The sequence below is a fragment of the Eleginops maclovinus genome, chromosome 16 (genome assembly GCF_036324505.1).
Source record: "Eleginops maclovinus isolate JMC-PN-2008 ecotype Puerto Natales chromosome 16, JC_Emac_rtc_rv5, whole genome shotgun sequence".
Taxonomy (NCBI): domain Eukaryota; kingdom Metazoa; phylum Chordata; class Actinopteri; order Perciformes; family Eleginopidae; genus Eleginops; species Eleginops maclovinus.
This window is the reverse complement of record NC_086364.1, coordinates 1,028,836-1,048,055: the sequence shown is the minus strand read 5'-3', so window position 1 is coordinate 1,048,055 and position 19,220 is coordinate 1,028,836. Positions and strand designations below refer to the sequence as shown.

Sequence of the window (19,220 nt, the reverse complement as noted above, 5' to 3'; positions counted from 1 at the left end):
CCCCTGAGCGTGGGGGATACGTGTGTGCATGTGTAAGAGCAAGAGAGAGGTTGAGCGAGCCATAGTACGTTTCTGGAAGTTAACGGGAGTAGCAGCAAGTATAACAAAGTCACAAATATAAACGACGGCCTCCCAAGAACACTGAATGATGGATTTAATTTACTGATCCTGCAGACACCCGCTACACGGGGCAGAAGTCCTGCAGCATGCAGTGGGCAGCAGCAGCTCCTCACAGAGGAGAGGAGAGAGAAGCCCCCCCCCCCCGAATGACTTTAAAGTTATGGCAGACCCACAGTCACTGATCTAATCCTTCAAAATGATGCCCTGAGTTCAGATTTGGTCCGTCAGATTTAAAAATAACGACGCTAATGCGACTTCTCCCGGTCACGTAGCAAAACATAAACATTGGCGACTGCCATCGTGATGTCACCTTATTTACCGATGTGCTGATGGTGGTAAATAGGGCTAACATCGGCCGATGCCGATGTCTCACCGATGTAGCGGTGCATCCCTAATTTTCCGGGATGCTGGAAGTAGGGGTGCTGAGGGTGCTGCAGCATCCCCTGGTGAAGGACTATTGCAACACTGCAACACTGATGTAGTAAATTAATCATTTTTATTTTCAACTTTCTACTTTTCAAAATAAAAACATGAATTTTCTACTTTTACATAATCGTGATATTTTTAGTTTCCCGTCCCATTTGTTATCAGGCTAAGAAATGTAGTTGGCTAATTGCTTATGTCTTGGAGGATGGCTGTTCATGCTGCAGCTGCAGCTGCTGTTGTGTGTGTGTGAGTGTGAGTGAGTGAGAGAGAGAAGAGAGAGAATGTTGGGTATAACGACAGACCTGGATTTGCCTGTTGGTAAAACAGTAATCAGTTAAGTCGCTCAATAAATGCACTTATTAGGAATAAAGTCTGTGTGTGTCAGTAAATGTATACAGTAGGCTATACTACACACTGGCCATCTGATGTACACAAAACTATGTAATGTTATGATGACACGACGTGTCGTTATAAGATAGAGCTAATTTAAGTAGCCTATTGTAAGTTGTAGCATAATATTGAATCTAGCTCATTTTTTGCTCCGTGCGCTGTTTGGTGTGACGTCATCGTCACCGGGTGACGTCACTCAGCACCCCCAACTCTGAATGACTTCCAGCGTCACTGCTAATTTTTCACAATGATGTCCCATGACTGGCACGGATTGGCCACAACGGACATTTGCTACAACGCCAGGCTCCATGCTTTGGGGGTTTGCTATGGATGTATTACAGTTTTCTACAGTTGCTAAGACACTAAAATGACATGCATAGCACAATTATTTAAACTGACACACAGAGAGCAAAACCTCTTCTCAAGTCTCCAAAACACTAAATACATTTTCTGCTTTACACACATTTTGCAATCCAAAATGGCACTTTCTAAATGCACTGAACACGGTTCTCTGCATAAGACACAACAATCTGACATACAGTCACATGTTTGCCATATCAAAACACTGCCATTCAAAATAACACTTCACGAGCTAATTGGCCAAAATATGTGCCACCTGGCCAAACACCTCAATGCTTAATTGTTAGCACTTCAATCAGGAAGTCAGCACTATAAAAGCACCACAGGTGAGCATCTTTTTTTACAACAACAATGGAAAATGTCGCAGGAAGAGGAAGGGTGAGAATGAGAGGAGGAGGAAGAGTGAGAGGTAGGGGTAGAGCTGGTAGAGGAGTTCATGGCCAGAGACAACAACTTTCAAATGAAATCAGAGCAACCTGAGTTGATCATGTCATCAACCATGGGCTGACAATGCGAGAGGCTGGACAGAGTGCAGCCCAACTTGAGCCGTTTTACTGTCGCCTCTGTCATCCGGACATTTAGACTGGAGCACAGGTATGCAACCAACATTTCTTTCACACTTTGTAGTACACGCCATTTCATAGTGTATCTGTTGGGTGACACCTGTTTACTTCATGAATGGCTGATGTCATACACTTACTGTACACGTTTCCTGTATCATTTACTCTACTGTGGGGGAAATATCTTCAGGCTGCAGTGCCCTATGTTTTTGTATTTCTAAAGGACTGAGAGACGCAGCCATGGTGGAGGAAGGGGCCTAATGTTCACCGGGGTACAGGAAGCTGCCATTGTAAACTTGGTTTTGGAAAGTAATGAAATCAGATTACTGTAAGAACATACATGAAACATTGTTTCCCAGTGTACTGATAACACCATATTGACTGATTTCTGTTCTTTGTTTCTAGGGAGTTCTGGAAATGGATGCTCATGCAATCCCGCATGAGTTCATCTTTGTAGATGAGGCTGGGTTCAACTTAGCAAAGACCAGAAGAAGGGGAAGGAACGTCATTGGCCACAGAGCCATTATAGATGTTTCTGACCAACGTGGTGGGAACATCACAATGTGCGCTGCCATCTCCAATACGCATGGTGTCCTCCACCGTCATGCCAACCTTGGACCCTACAACACAGCCCATTGTCTCACATTTCTGGACAGACTCCACAATATTCTCATACCACCAGAGCATATGAATGACGCAGAGCATCGAAGAAACAGGTATGTTATAGTATGGGACAACGTGAGCTTTCATCGTGCAGCCCCAGTCCAAACCTGGTTTGCTGACCACCCACCATTTGTCGTGCAATACCTCCCACCAGACATGTGGACTCGAGTCACATGACTTGGACTCGAGTCAGACTCGAGTCATGATTTTAATGACTTCAGACTTGACTTGATCAAATTCGGCATGACTTGCGACTCGACTTGGACTTGAATACTATTAACTCGAGACTTGACTCGGACTTTGCCTCTTTTACTTGTAATGACTTGACATGCCTCGAGTCAAAAGCTAATTTCCTGATCATGGACATCCTTCCCTGCAATGCGAACCTGCGAAGCCCCAAAGACCGCAAAGTGAGAGAGCCGGCAGGCAAGTGCGAGCAATGCAATCATGTGGTGGATTTTGGCCTTTTTGGATTGGATCAGGGACCTAACCAGCGTGATTGGATAATCCCCGGGTTTCCCCTCATTAATATTCACGATTTCCCCGGATTTCATCTACGGAAAAGATGCAATTGTGCCACGGAAGGGAAACCTAGTCGAGAGCTGTCCGTCTTGTCTGCGTCTCTCTCAGTTGCAATTGGCAGGTTTAAGATCCAGATTAGGTTCATGGTTGTGAATTATCTATGTAAATCGACTCTATAGATAACACGTTCATTCTACATGTTGAATGATGATAGCGTTATACAAATATAGGCTATACATACAATGACAAAACTGCCGTGGGCGATATGTTATCCGTATCCTTTGTTAAAATTAATGTTCAATAGCTCTATGCCAATGGGAACAACAGAACGTGCGCATTACATATGGACCAATGCGACACGTTCATTAGGCCTACGGCTGTGGACCGATAAACACTCAGTACCGTACGCACACCAACCGGCATTTGCGTGTTTAACACCTTGTTTAACACCGTGTTTAACACTGGCGTTACCGCCGCTTAACTTAAATAATGAAGAACTGCTTTTAATTACGACTTGGCCGAGATCTTAACGTGCTGTTCATGCGTTTCCCATGAATAGCCTACTACTATAACTCGGAGCGGAGCAGGATATAATGCGCATGTGCGACGTTGCTAGGCAACGTGTACAAAGGCTGGGGGGGTGGGGGGGGGATGCCCCCAGACCCCCAGACCCCCAGACCCCCCAGACCCCCCTACAACGGTTTAGTTTGTCACCTTTTTCAGCCCTTCTGAGTTTGCAGGTATGTACACAAATAACTAAGATTAGGGAGGTGTACTCTGTCTCTCTCTCTGTCTGTCTGTCTCTCAAGCGCCTACCCCCAGCACCTTTCATTGTGTGTAGTCATGCTGCTTAATTGTTATGCAGATTAAACATTGTTTTATTGAAATATTAGGTTTCTTTGTGATTTAAGCAAAATGTTGACCTACTGTAACTGGCATCCACTGAAGCATCAATGCCAGTTACATGCATCCACACAGTCCATGCCTCACTAGTCAAGGCGCTTTACCAACTTTAGGATGACAGTGGTGCCTTCCGTGCTCATACATTTCTAACCCACCATTCACACACAATACTTTGAAGGTCTTTGGGCACATGCGTATATACAGATATATAAAATATATGCATAGTTTAATCTGTATGTATAAAAAAATACTGAAGATTAGGTTGATATGTTGAAATTGTGTGATCGTTAGTCTGATAATGGCATTATTAAGTGAAGAGTACATGATGACTTGTTCAGGACTCGAAGAAGCTTGGGACTTGGACTCGACTTGGCTTTGGTGTTACTTGGACTTGGACTCGACTTGCCCTTCTCTGTCTTTACTTGGGACTTGACTTGGACTTGACTGCTGAGACTTGGGACTTACTTGGGACTTGCCAAACAGTGACTTGGTCCCACCTCTGCCTCCCACCATACTCACCATTTTTGAACCCCATAGAAGAGTTCTTTTCAGCATGGCGGTGGAAGGTTAACGACCGGCAGCCCTTTGTGCGCATGCCTCTTTTGCAGGCTATGGAAGAGGCATGTGATGAAATTGATGTGGGTGCGATTCAGGGATGGATAAGGCACTCCGCTTATTCCCTCGATGTCTGGCAAGGGAAGATATTGCCTGTGATGTGGACGAGACGTTGTGGCCAGATCCAGCTATGCGGCAAGATGCTGCCTAATTACAGTATTTTTCTCGCCTCTTTTTTTCATATATTTTTTTTCTGCACATTTTTTCTGTAATTTTCTTTTTCAGTTTACTGTTTTTTGTTAGCATATTTTTGTTCACTCCAATGTATCTGCTGTGCATATTTTGCATTGACTTTTTGGGTGAAAAATAAAAAATAACAGCAGCATGTGTGTGTATCTGAACAATCTGAAGAATTTTCAACAATTTGAACTATTTTAGTATTATGGCAAAGCTTACTAAAGAGGTTAGTACTTTACATTTTGCCCAACAGTGTGTAGTTGGTGAGACAAAAATCTGGTAATATGAATGAAGTGTTTGCCGTTTGGTGCAAAAGTTTGATTTTCATAATGGTATATGTAGTTTTGGTGGCAGTGCTTCATTTTGCAGCATGAGGTATTTTGCAGTTTGGGTGTGTGGTTGTGTGAATTGTGTTAAGTATTTTGATAAACCACGATGGTTTCCAAAATTCTGTTTAAGCAATTGTAAAAAACTGTAAGTGACCTGGATGAATTGTCGGAGGCAGGGCGTTGTTCATTGCTATGAGAGCTGCTCAGCTGTTTAGCGGCGCATGAAGCCAAAATAGCCTGAGATTCTCGAGAACATAACGTCACAAATTCCCCGTCATGCCTGGCTGTCGAAAGCAAAAGTGCCCGTACGTATCATAGAGCATGCGCAGTTGAGGTTTCCCTTAAGCCCCTCCTCCGATCTCCCGCTGTCTGTCAGTCAGATGAATGCAGTGCCGCCGCTCCCATAACGCGCATTACGCGCTGTGCGTAGGGCACCAAGTGTCGAGGGGGCACCACCAAAAATAGCCTAATGAAAAATCGTCATAATAATTATAAGGCCGAAATTATTTCAGTAGACTATAGAAATATGAGGCACTTTTTAGGCATACTACTCAAAGGTACCGATGGTGCCCCCCTCTCCCCTCCCCCCCTCCCCTCCCCACTCACTCATCACAACTCATAATGTTTTTTTATTGGGGGGGGGGGGGGGGGGAGGGCATCATGAAGGAATTATGCTTAGGGCACCAAAATGGCTAGCAGCGGCACTGGATGAATGGAAAGAGAATATAACTCTGGATTCAACTTTGCAACTTTAAGGACCTAATAATTTAAATAAGGATAATAAAAGGGTTATTTATTTAAATATCCGCTGATTTAGAGTCTCTTTCCCAATGTAAGTCAATGGGAAAAAATATTTCTGGGCTCATTGACGTCACAAACAGACACAGAAGTTGTAGTACCGCCGTCCGGCCACTACAAAAAGTTGCCTCGGGGCTGTGCGCACTTCCTCGGGGCTTGGGGTTGCCGAAAACCCCTGTCTCACTACCTATCTCCACTGACTGGCTACTCCATAGCCGTGTGGGAAGCCATGGACTAGTGAAATGTACAGTAGATCTGAATAAAAAGAACATGTTAAGAAACTGGTATGGACTTATATTCTATGAAGTTTATATGTTTGAACAAAATACAGAGTTTTTAACAAGAATTAACCTAAATATAGGTTCCTCCTGCGGACCCATAGATGAGCAGAGAATAGAATAGATTCCATCACTGATTAGTACAAATGGATGTAGTGTTTCATTGTCAGCAGGTGGATATGTTTTGCCTTAGCTCATCCAATATTAACTCAAACTTGTAAACAGTTGCAGTAGCTTGTAAATCCTCTCCCCGGGACTCGCTGTGTGCTACTCAATTATAGCCTGCACAGTCTGTCAGCGTGTGATAGTTCTTTCAGCAATACAGTTTCATGAGGCGATCAATACACGGTCCCTGCCTACATGACAGCCAGCTTGGATGGAAAGCAAACAGCAGATGCTTCTCTCCCTCGTTTTGCATATTCACCACATGAAAGACCACTGCAAAGCAAGAGAGCCTCCCCTCAACACGCTTCAATCACACTTAAATTAGTTTTGATATTTAATTTTGCTTCAATGACATGCTGATATTTTCTCTATGTTATCATAATCCTAAACATAAGGGCAGCAATGCTATAGGCATGAAGAAGCATGTCCAAGACTATATGAGTCATTTTCATGGGCCCAACAGGATGATTGTTTTTAAGCTAATTACCTGGAGCACACATACATTCATAAATATTAAGCCAAAATGTAAAATGTGCACATGTTAAAATCTCTAAAGAACTCCTCCAATTTCAATGACCATATATTTGGCACATCGCCCGAACCCCAAATTCTGAGTGTGTTCAAGTGAAAAACTAATAATTCACTATATTACAAAATGTGTTGGTTAAAAGGCACAAGCAGCCAATTCTTCTTTAAAATATCCGACTACATGTTGACATTTGAGTAGGCAAACCCAAAGATCAATGAATGAAATAGTGGCATTTGGATGTACCAAAATGTAAACTGTGCACATGTTAAAATCTGGAAAAATGGATAAACATAGGACTGGGCGGTATGACCATTTTTCCCCCCAAATTATAACGGTGTCACAGTATTTATTTCTGTTTGAATGATTGGAAATGTATTCATTTACACCTGATCAGTGGTGGCCCTCATGTCTTAAGTGGTGAAAGAATCAGAATGAATGACACAACTGCAAAATGTAAACTGTTATATTGTGCAAACTGTGCGTACTACATAACAACTAACAAAAGCCATGTTTGAAAATGTTAACAAATCCCCCCCATCCCTGAAACTGCTGTACATTTAAGTGCGCATTTCATGATTTATGATTGAATAGGGGACTCTTTTCACTGCCACACCGCTCGATGTGTGAAAGTAAAAAAGGTATTCTTTGAAAAGTATAAAAAAGGTATTATAGTTGACGTTTTTATCCAAAGTGACTTGTATAAACTTCAACACCACAGACATTCAGGATTCTAGGGTTCGTTATCTTACCCACAGGTTGACTTCAGGAACTGGGGATCAAATCACTACACTCCAATTTGTAGGCATCCATCTATTTATTTCGCCACAGCGTCATTATGCAACTTTTGGGAAGGGAATTTGATTATGGCGGGCGGTCATATTCAAGGTTAAATGGGAAACACTGCAAGGCAAACCTTTCGTTTTGTCCAGTGAAGCATAACATTTTCTTTTTAAGATAACTTTGCGCAAACGCTGAGCTTGATACGAGTGTCTGCGCTCACACAAAAGGAACTTTATTTTATAACAAAGAAAATGGACTTCAACTGTATTCGAAAATATGAAACATCTTGAGCATAAGTCTGTTGCTATCAATTCCTTTTTGGTGTTGACAAATCCGATGGAAAAACAAAACCCAACATATTTTATTTTATCTTAATGCTTTCTGACTTCATTAACCTGTGTGTGAGTCTCAGCCCCGAGCGCATAGGATCCAACAATGATATCAATCTTAAAAAGCAGCTCACAGATATATGAGCATAAAATCATATTAGGTTTAATTGGTCTTTTTTAAATGTTTAATAATAATAATAATACATTTGATGTGTATTGCACTTTTCATTTCAGTAATCTCAAAGTGCTACCGAGCAGAAAAAACAATTGTTTGCAATTGGAAGAATTTCGATATTATTATGTGATACAGGGTTGGGAGGTTTCTTTAACACGTTTTCCGCTACAGTTACCTTTAAAACAATGTAATCAGTAACATAATCTGAGTCTCAAAATATAAAAGTAATGTTAACTGATTAACTCAATATCAAATATAATGTTAAAAAATACAAAATAGGCCCAGGCCGTGGCGTAGCTGGCTGTGGCACCTGCACCGTGCGCCGTCGACCCGGGTTCGGTTCCCGGCCCGTGGTCCTCTCCGGGTCCCGCCCCGGCTCTCTCTCCCACCCTCCTGTCACTCTCCACTGTCCTATCTGATTAAAGGCAAAAAGCCCCCAAAAAATACAAAAAAAATACAAAATAAAATAAATGTAAATAAGATCTTTTAGTGTATTATGTCGGACAACATAATAAAAGAAATCTGATCCTTTTACAACAAACACTATATGCTCTTTTCAGTAGTTAACTAACATTGTAATACTGACAGTAATGTCTAAATTGTACAAATGTAACAGTAATCTGATTACATTTTTTATGTAACTGTAATGGAATACAGTTACCTTTTTTAAATCCCGATACGTAATCCTGTTCCATGTAATCCGTTACTCTCCAAGCCTGGGAACACATCAGAAGTCTATAAACCCATTGAAAGGGTTGAACCAGAGGCAGACACCAGAGATCTACTCCAGCACACTGAACACTCAGCAGGTAGCCTCCACATCCAGGCACATCTTCACAAGAAGGAAAGACATCTCAAGGGAGATGGAAAATAGAGGTTTCTTAAATTTCTCTTGGTGGGTTTGAAAGAAAACACTGAAGATTTGAAATCAGGCTTGGCTGTAGCACCGTCATCACATGCCTTCAATAAAGCGTATTCAGGCAGCAGCCTACACACCAACACTGAAGCACATGAGCTCATACTACAGTCTAAAAAAGCAGAAATAAAATCTGAGCTGACAGAAAATGCTCCGTTTTGGTTTAACACACACAGTAAAACTCACGCACAAGATTTTATGAACACATAGGTTCACCTGCTGAATTTAAAACAGAACCAACTAACCAAAGAAAGAGAAAACCATAAAGCAGATCCAGGCAGTAGGCGTATAAATTCACATTTAAAGTATCAGCCTACAGAACAGAACAGCTGACAGAGGAGAGACAACATCTGATCCTTTACAACAAACACTATATGCTCATTTTTTATAATGCAGTTACGCCTCTCTTTTTTTATTGTATTATCAACTGTAATGGAATACAGACCTTTTTTGTATCATAATTATTTAGTCCCATTACATTACTCCCCTAGCCTAATGACACATCAGAACTCTATGAAACATAGACTTTATGAAGCTATGAGCCCACATTGATATTAAAAACATGAAGAACAAATAAATAAATGTGGAGTTTGGGTTGAACTAGAGTCAGAAGCCAAAGATCTCACTGAAAATCTACTCCAGCACAGAGAAAACTCAGCAGGTAGCCTCCACATCCAGGCACATCTTCAGAAGAAGGAAACACATCCAAGTACCCAAGAGAGACAGAAAAAATAGGTTTTGCGATATGCCATAAATTATTTGGTGGTTTTTAAAGCAAACACTGTCGAGTTTAAGCCAGGCTTACATGATGCAATACAAACTTGACCACCGACCCTGAATTGCACGTGAAGCTTTCCCACTCCCATTGTTTAATGCTGCTAACTCCAGCTAAATCACATATGTATGACGATGTTACAAAGTAAGACCTTTTATAAAGTGTCAGTGATCACTGACACACATGAGAGGGGAACCTGCGCCTCTAACAGCTCACCTTCCTACCGTTACTTCATCTCCCTGACAGGGTTACGACTTGCACAGAGCAGCAGAACCAGCGGGACACAGCACATATTCCCCTCGCATTCAGAACCGCATTTTCCGCTTCACTCACCTGCCTGCTGCCGCTGGACCCTCGGCGGTTGAGAGACACTGACAGCTGCTGACACCCGCTCCCTCTCTCTCTCTCTCTCTCTCTCTCTCTCTCTCTCTCTCTCTCTCTCTCTCTCTCTCTCTCTCTCTCTCTCTCTCTCTCTCTCTCTCTCTCTCTCCTCTGCTGCTCCCTGCTCCAGCGCTGAACTCGTCACAATGAGTTTCACACACCGGAAGTTGTGAGAAGCTGTCAAAATAAAAGGTTATTTTAAAAAAAATATCAATGGTGTGCCTGTAGTTTCCCATATAATGTCTCATTATAATACACATGGTATGTATTGTAGAACAATGTGCTGACCTTAACGTTTTTATAAATATGTGTGGCATTTTTATTTTATGTATTCTTTAAACTGTGATGAAAACATTTCTCTGTGTTGGAATTCAACAGACACTGGAATGGAATGGCGGCCATAAATGTAGAGATTGAGATTCAAGATGTTTCTTGTTGTTTTGGAGTGGTGTATTGATCTTTTCCAGAGCTGTATTCATTTGAAATGTTTAGTAATATATAGATTGTGTTCCTATGAATGTTAAATGCATGGACAAAAAAGCATCAAAAACATGAAGATACTGTCTAAAAAAAAATGTTGACTGGTTTTTGCTGTACATCTCTTATAACAACGTTGGAGGCAGGGAGGTAAACTGGGGAGCCCTTTCCACACACAGTTATTCATAAAGACTATGTTTGGCAAGCTGCCTGATAACTCAGTAGGCGTTCTCGTAACAAATTAAAGCTTGAATAATTATTGCCAGACTGCTATAGGGAAAAGACAATGCTCTTGCTAGGATTACTCAAAAGACAAAATAAGCAAATTTATGCAGAGCAAATGTGAGGTGAGTTTAACACATGTGGTTGCATATTTGTTGTAACATTTGAGAAAACAGAAAGAAATCATAAGGATTTTCAATATGGATGAAAGAAAAACAACAACAACTTGATGATGGACGTTAAGACGCAGAGGTATTTTGAATCCACACGAACACAAGTATCAACATCAGGGGAGTGTCTTTTCATACATTAATAAACACACAAAGACCTTGTTAGGGTCTTCCTTCTTTGAAAATACAGTGGGGCAAAAAAGTATTTAGTCAGCCACCAATTGTGCAAGTTCTCCCATTTAAAAAGATGAGAGAGGCCTGTAATTTTTATCATAGGTATACATCAACTATGAGAGACAAAATGAGGAAAAAAAAATCCAGAAAATCACATTGTCTGATTTTTAAATAATTTAATTTCAGATTATTGTGGAAAATAAGTATTTGGTCAATAACAAAAGTTCATCTCAATACTTTGTTATATACCCTTTGTTGGCAATGACAGAGGTCAAACGTTTTCTGTAAGTCTTCACAAGGTTTTCACACACTGTTGCTGGTATTTTGGCCCATTCCTCCATGCAGATCTCCTCTAAAGCAGTGATGTTTTGGGGCTGTCGCTGGGCAACACGGACTTTCAACTCCCTCCAAAGATTTTCTATGGGGTTGAGATCTGGAGACTGGCTAGGCCACTCCAGGACCTTGAAATGCTTCTTACGAAGCCACTCCTGCGTTGCCCTGGCGGTGTGTTTGGGATCATTGTCATGCTGAAAGACCCAGCCACGCTTCATCTTCAGTGCCCTTGCTGATGGAAGGAGGTTTTCACTCAAAATCTCACGATACATGGCCCCATTCATTCTTTCCTTTACACGGATCAGTCGTCCTGGTCCCTTTGCAGAAAAACAGCCCCAAAGCATGATGTTTCCACCCCCATGCTTCACAGTAGGTATGGTGTTCTTTGGATGCAACTCTGCATTCTTTCTCCTCCAAACACGACGAGTTGAGTTTTTACCAAAAAGTTCTATTTTGGTTTCATCTGACCATATGACATTCTCCCAATCCTCTTCTGGATCATCCAAATGCCCTCTAGCAAACTTCAGACGGGCCTGGACATGTACTGGCTTAAGCAGGGGGACACGTCTGGAACTGCAGGATTTAAGTCCCTGGCGACGTAGTGTGTTACTGATGGTAGCCTCTGTTACTTTGGTCCCAGCTCTCTGCAGGTCATTGACTAGGTCCCCCCGTGTGGTTCTGGGATTTTTGCTCACCGTTCTTGTGATCATTTTGACCCCACGGGGTGAGATCTTGCGTGGAGCCCCAGATCGAGGGAGATTAGCAGTGGTCTTGTATGTCTTCCATTTTCTAATAATTGCTCCCACAGTTGATTTCTTCACAGCAAGCTGCTTACCTATTGCAGATTCAGTTTTCCCAGCCTGGTGCAGGTCTACAATTTTGTCTTTGGTCTCCTTTGACAGCTCTTTGGTCTTGGCCATAGTGGAGTTTGGAGTATGAATGTTTGAGGTTGTGGACAGGTGTCTTTTATACTGATAACGAGTTCAAAAAGGTGCCATTAATACAGGTAATGAGTGGAGGACAGAGGAGCCTCTTAAAGAAGAAGTTACAGGTCTGTGAGAGCCAGAAATCTTGCTTGTTTGTAGGTGACCAAATACTTATTTTACCGAGGAATTTATCAATTAATTCATTAAGAATCAGACGATGTGATTTTCTGGATTGTTTCCCCCATTCTGTCTCTCATAGTTGAAGTGTACCTATGATGAAAATTACAGGCCTCTCTCATCTTTTTAAATGGGAGAACTTGCACAATTGGTGGCTGACAAAATACTTTCTTGCCCCACTGTATATGCATGGAGATATATCTTGCAGCCAGTACTGCTGTGAGAGTGTAGCATACTTTAGTTGTCTGGCTTTACTTTGTGCATAGTCATTAAACTTCAATTTCTTCAAAACTTTATGTTTATAGGGATATAAATTAATCTCAACTAATGAAACTCAAATATCGGAAAGATTACAATGAAATGTTGTATAGATATTAAAGGTACCCAGATGATAAAGCTTTAAGACATACCCTAATCTTCTTTAGCATCACCATCAGCTCATCAACATTCGTAATATACTTGTAGGAGCCAAAATGCTATTTAGACTTAGTTTATTATTTGTGTTATTATGATTTGTTTACATCACTTTAATTTTGTATGTGTTGAGCACTTACTCCATACTAGAGTTTTGAGTTGTCCATCATGTTTAATATATAAATCAATAGATAACTTTAGTAGGACCAAAAACGATCAACATATAGCCAGGGTTAGCCTCTTGGTGACCCAAATTTATTTGGCCGCCATAACATTTCAATATTGGATGGATTGGCACAACATTTGGTAAAACATTCATAAATCCTTCAAATGTATTGATAAAGAACCTCATCTTACAAAATCAGTTCAGAGAGCTTTACATACAATTGTAATCAAACAGACAACAGAAAGTCACAAAAATAACAGACGACCATACACCTACAGTATATACAGAATCAAGCAAGCACAAGGAAGGTCTTACTTCTGGATTTTAGTACAGTAGTCATTATATTGTTAAAGCCAAAAGAGACCAATGAAGGTTTCAAAGGACTTTAGTTTAATGGTCTAATCTCATTTATCCCTGTTTCTGAATTAAGTAGCCTGCCATCTAGGAGTAGATTTTTTCTATGCAGCTGACTAGGTAGTTAATGTGTCAAAAGTGGCCATTTAGAGAGATGAGAAGTTGTCTGTTTCAGCATATTTATGATGGCTGGTGTTTTGTTTAATAATGAAGGATGAGGCTCCAGGAGGGAGCCCTGTGGGACCCACACATTTATTTGCAAAGGACAAGTTATAGTCTCTAAGGGCTGGTGCTTTAGCTTTTGTTAAATTAACACTGTGGCTGATTGCCATATCATGAGAGAGTCCAAACAAAGCTATCAATCGAGAGTTCATCCTTATTGAAAGAGAGGTTCAAAGGACACAAGGTGTCTTATGCTGTACAAACCCTGAAGCCTATTCAGGCACATTTTTGATTTGTGATATTGGGCTATAAATAAAACTGATATTTCTATGAGCCTCAACCATTTGTGTTTAGTGTTTATAGTTGAGCTAACACACTAACCTGTGGGGAAAGTGATGCATATCTTGTAGCGATGTTTGTGAAAATGATGAAGAAGTCTCCGGAGACACCAGCTTGTATATAATAAGGTTTATTACAACAGCATAGTATCAGACACCAACACGGGCAATACGAGGTTCCCAGAGCCAATTGTGGAAGTCCCCCCTGAACTATCTCTGTGCATGCCATTTATAGAAGAAAATATGTGTACATCCAAAGCATGTGTGCTCACCTGAGGTAATCATTAATGTGTGCCCCCCTAAGGGGACATAGGTCCGTTCATAGGGGCCCCCTGTCAGATGTGTTTTTTTCCCAACATTCAGGGGCCTCATTTATAAATGTGGCGTACGCTCAAAAGATGGCGTCTGACCTTGATGTCCTGTATGTAACCCTCAAAGGCATACTGTAAACCTCTCTGTCTACTTTGGTCAGAAACAGCATTTGCTGCTTCGTAAAAGCCGGACAGCAGTTCAGCTGGAAGAGCTGTCGAAAACGCCATGTTGAAAGTATGTTTGTCGGACTTAGCAACAATAACCAAGGGGGTCGGGGCTTAGCGAAAGGTCAATTGCACACTGCAGTGAGGGGCTTCTTGGGGGGTGAGCGCCGGGACCCCCTTTCCCCCTCCTGTCGCACACACACTCTGCCGGTGTAGGGCAAGGCGTTTTTTGGCCTCCACCTTCACATCAGACCACTTTCTCTTAACCTCGGCCACAGTTCGCACCTGTGCTGAAGCAGAGTTGACAGCATCTGCCACATGCTGCCACTCTGTTGCCTTTTTAGCGTTAGTAACACCAATCCTGTGGCCACCAAATAAAATGTATTTCCTTGAATCTACTTCTCTTACAAGGATATCAATTTCACACTCTGAGAAATTTCGTCTTTTGGCTCTGTTTGCAGACATTTCCATGTTCACATATGTTTCTTTGACTATTTATAGGCAACCTGGGCATGACGGGAAGTCCGCAAAAGCTGCGCCGCATTTCGAGTTGATTGTGATTTATAAAGGGAAAGGCGTAGGACGTGCGTGCGCAGTGTTTTATAAATCGGAATATTTTTGTGCATATTTACTTGCTTTGTCCTACGTACGCTACCTTCCCATGTGAATCCTACGCAAAACTTTATAAATGAAGCTCCTGATCTGCAACTACAAATGTTCCATTTGAGTGGCAAAAGATTGCAGCTATGCCACACATGGTAATCTGATGAAAATATAAGGTTGAAATACTTCAAACTAAACAAGAACATCTTACAAATACAGATATGCTTTTTAAATATCACAATCTAAAACCAAACAGGCTTATCTGAGAATGACTGTTAAAACATGTGCCTAGTAAGAGATTTGCACTGAGCGGTCACAATACATTAATAAGACATGGTGAGAGGTAGGTGACATGATGGAATGAATGATCCTTTGCCAGGTTTAATTTGTGTAAATGCACAGAGGTGTGTGTGTGTGTGTGTGTGTGTGTGTGTGTGTGTGTGTGTGTGTGTGTGTGTGTGTGTGTGTGTGTGTGTGTGTGTGTGTGTGTGTGTGTGTGTATGTGTGTTTGTGTGTGTGTGTGTGTGTGTGTGTGTGTGTGTGTGTGTGTGTGTGTGTGTGTGTGTGTGGGTGTGTGTGGGTGTACTTGTCTCAATGGCTCATTTGTGTATGTGGTAAGAAAACATAAATCACGGAAGACAGGCCCAAGGAGGTGTGTCCGTATACAGCTGTGACATCACGGCACCACTCTACAAGTCTACATCCAGACTTTGTTAACATTTTTGTCTCTTGGCGGCATGTCTTACAGTTTAGGTTCACATGTAGTCATTCAAAAAGCAAGGCACAAAAGAAAATTGGCAATTTATTAGATCTTGCATGGATTGGAGTGTATTAAGACTGGTTATATATTGCAGGACAAGGGAAAGAGGAAAAAAGGTTAATAGGTGAATGAGGGTGTCAGATGACCGGAGCAGATGGAGACGTCTGCGTGCATCTGGTGGTCAGGTAGAGAATGGCAAGGAAGTGGCACTTTAGTGGAGTGAGGGACGAGTAGAAAGAATGGGAGAGGGAACGAGCCACAATGAGAGACATTTCATAGTGTTGTCACGGTGTGAAGAACCATCGGCACGGAAACCCAAAGGAAGCACCTGCAGGAGCGTAGCTTGTTTCCTTTTTACTAAACCAACAAAACCTGTAAGGGCTGGATCCTCTGCCTCCCCAAATGAAGTCAGTTGCATAAATGAATCGCGGCTGACCTAACCTTAACCCATCACCAGGGATTTGATTTCCGCCGCATCTGGGATTTGTCATGTGCCGGGTCAGATTAGGGGTTTGGTTCTGGTTTTGGCTCCAGCATGTAGGGGCAGAGCTGATTAAGGACGTTAATAGTCACACACCTGCAGGTCACCGGTTGTTTCAAATATATTCACCTCAGGGTTTCAGATGTAGTTTACGCTTGACTTAAACCATGACCAACTGGGGACTTCAAAAACCTCTATTGGCTTGCTGGTTCACTGTTGGTGAATGTGTAGTGTAATGACGGTGAGGTACATAAGTGTATAGAACACACACACACACACACACACACACACACACACACACACACACACACACACACACACACACACACACACACACACACACACACATACACAATGTGATACTTGAACAGCTCGTACATAAAGAAAAATGTGTTGGAATGTAATAAGGTTACATAAATACTAAACATAAAGCATTTACAATCTACAGCCTTGTACTTTTCAACCTTATGTGTTTTTCTGCAAAATCTGTTTCTGTCTTGCTTTTGCTTTGTTCTGGTACTTGGTTTTAGAAAGTAATGAAATCAGATTAAGAGATATTCAAAGTCACATCATCCAAGACAACACTGTATTCAACAACATTCAACAAGTCAGCTTGTCCACATTGGCTCGTGTTCTCGAGCGAAACCAAATCAGTATGAAACAATAATATATAAGGTGCCTTTTGAGAGAAACTCTCAAAGAAACAAAGAGCTCAGAAGAGCATATGTGGATGTGAGTACAATATTGACTACAGTACACTACATGAAACATTGTTTCCCAGTGTACTGATAACACCGTATTGACTGATTTCTGTTCTTTGTTTCTAGGGAGTTCTGGAAATGGATGCTCATGCAATCCCGCATGAGTTCATCTTTGTAGATGAGGCTGGGTTCAACTTAGCAAAGACCAGAAGAAGGGGAAGGAACGTCATTGGCCACAGAGCCATTATAGATGTTCCTGGCTAACGTGGTGGGAACATCACAATGTGCACTGCCATCTCCAATACGCATGGTGTCCTCCACCGTCATGCCAACCTTGGACCATACAACACAGTCCATTGTCTCACATTTCTGGACAGACTCCACAATATTCTCATACCACCAGAGCGTATGAATGATGCAGAGCATCGAAGAAACAGGTATGTTATAGTATGGGACAACGTGAGCTTTCATCGTGCAGCCCCAGTCCAAACCTGGTTTGCTGACCACCCACCATTTGTTGTGCAATACCCCCACCATAGTCACCATTTTTGAACCCCATAGAAGAGTTCTGTTCAGCATGGCGGTGGAAGGTTAACGACCGGCAGCCCTTTGTGCGCATGCCTCTTTTGCAGGCTATGGAAGAGGCATGTGATGAAATTGATGTGGGTGCGATTCAGGGATGGATAAGGCACTCAAGGCGCTTATTCCCTCCATGTCTGGCAAGGGAAGCTATTGCCTGTGGATGTGGACGAGGCGTTGTGGCCAGATCCAGCTATGCGGCAAGATGCTGCCTAATTACAGTATTTTTCTCGCCTCTTTTTTTCATATATTTTTTTTCTGCACATTTTTTCTGTAATTTTCTTTTTCAGTTTACTGTTTTTTGTTAGCATATTTTTGTTCACTCCAATGTATATGCTGTGCATATATTTGCATTGACTTTTTTGGTGAAAAAATAAAAATAACAGCAGCATGTGTGTGTATCTGAACAATCTGAAGAATTTTCAACAATTTGAACTATTTTAGTATTATGGCAAAGCTTACTAAAGAGGTTAGTACTTTACATTTTGCCCAACAGTGTGTAGTTGGTGAGACAAAAATCTGGTAATATGAATGAAGTGTTTGCCGTTTGGTGCAAAAGTTTGATTTTCATAATGGTATATGTAGTTTTGGTTGCAGTGCTTCATTTTGCAGCATGAGGTATTTTGCAGTGTGGGTGTGTGGTTGTGTGAATTGTGTTAAGTATTTTTGATAAACCAGGATAGTTTCCAAAATTCTGTTTAAGCAATTGTAAAAAAAAAACTGTAAACGCCATATTATGTTCCAAACCACATCCAGCACAATCTCTGAAACAGTATGGAGCTCAAACGTTTCACTCTCGGTTTACCACAAGGACAGGACCTCTATATTACACACAGTCTCTCCAGTACAGCGTTAGCTCTGAGTGTTAGCGATGCTTGCTAATGTAAACACAGACCATAATACTTCCAGAACACGTGGCGCATTGTTTCTGATACAGCACAAAGCTTGTTCTTTCTCCAGTGTTTACCACTAGAACAGAGACATTACATGTATTTCATACAGCTCCGGAAAAAATTAAGAGACACATTTTTCTTAAATCTTTATAATATGGCAGCCATTCCAGTGTCTGTTGAATTCCAACACAGAGAAATGTTGTCAGTAGTTTATAGCATACAATAACAACATTTAAAAACATTTAACTCAAAGACATCTATAAATAATAAAACAAGATAAACTGATAATGCTGCAGCGGTCTCTTAATTTTTTTTTCGGGGCTGTACGCAGAGCCATACGTCCCGGATAGGGACACCGCCAGTCATTTCATGCATAATGAGGATGTTGATGTAGAGGCTCTCCTAGAGTCCCTAGTTACACCAGTAGAGGTAATGTAGCATACTACAGGTATCAATATGAAGGTGCTGAATGCTATTAAGTCTGTTAAAGAATAGTAAGGATTCACATGTTATTTTTGTCAAAGGAATTAATAATTATCATTATTAGTATACTTTGTCCGTATGTTATTATTTATTATTAATTTTTTTCTGATTTGTCACAGACAGGAGATGACAGCACACTT

At 41.4% G+C, this 19,220-nt stretch overlaps 1 protein-coding gene across 2 annotated transcripts in view; it reads right to left on the bottom strand.

Annotated features, from left to right (window-relative positions):
- The window catches only part of rbfox1 (RNA binding fox-1 homolog 1), a 341,491-nt gene extending 331,246 nt beyond the window's left edge, over positions 1-10,245 (bottom strand). The window contains exon 1 of one of the 2 annotated variants that reach the window (XM_063904620.1): positions 10,144-10,245. The gene's annotated coding sequence lies outside the window, so the exon portion shown is untranslated. The remainder of the gene's footprint in view (positions 1-10,143) is intronic. The other variant, XM_063904622.1, reaches the window with a different exon arrangement.
- Positions 10,246-19,220: the final 8,975 nt, after the last annotated feature.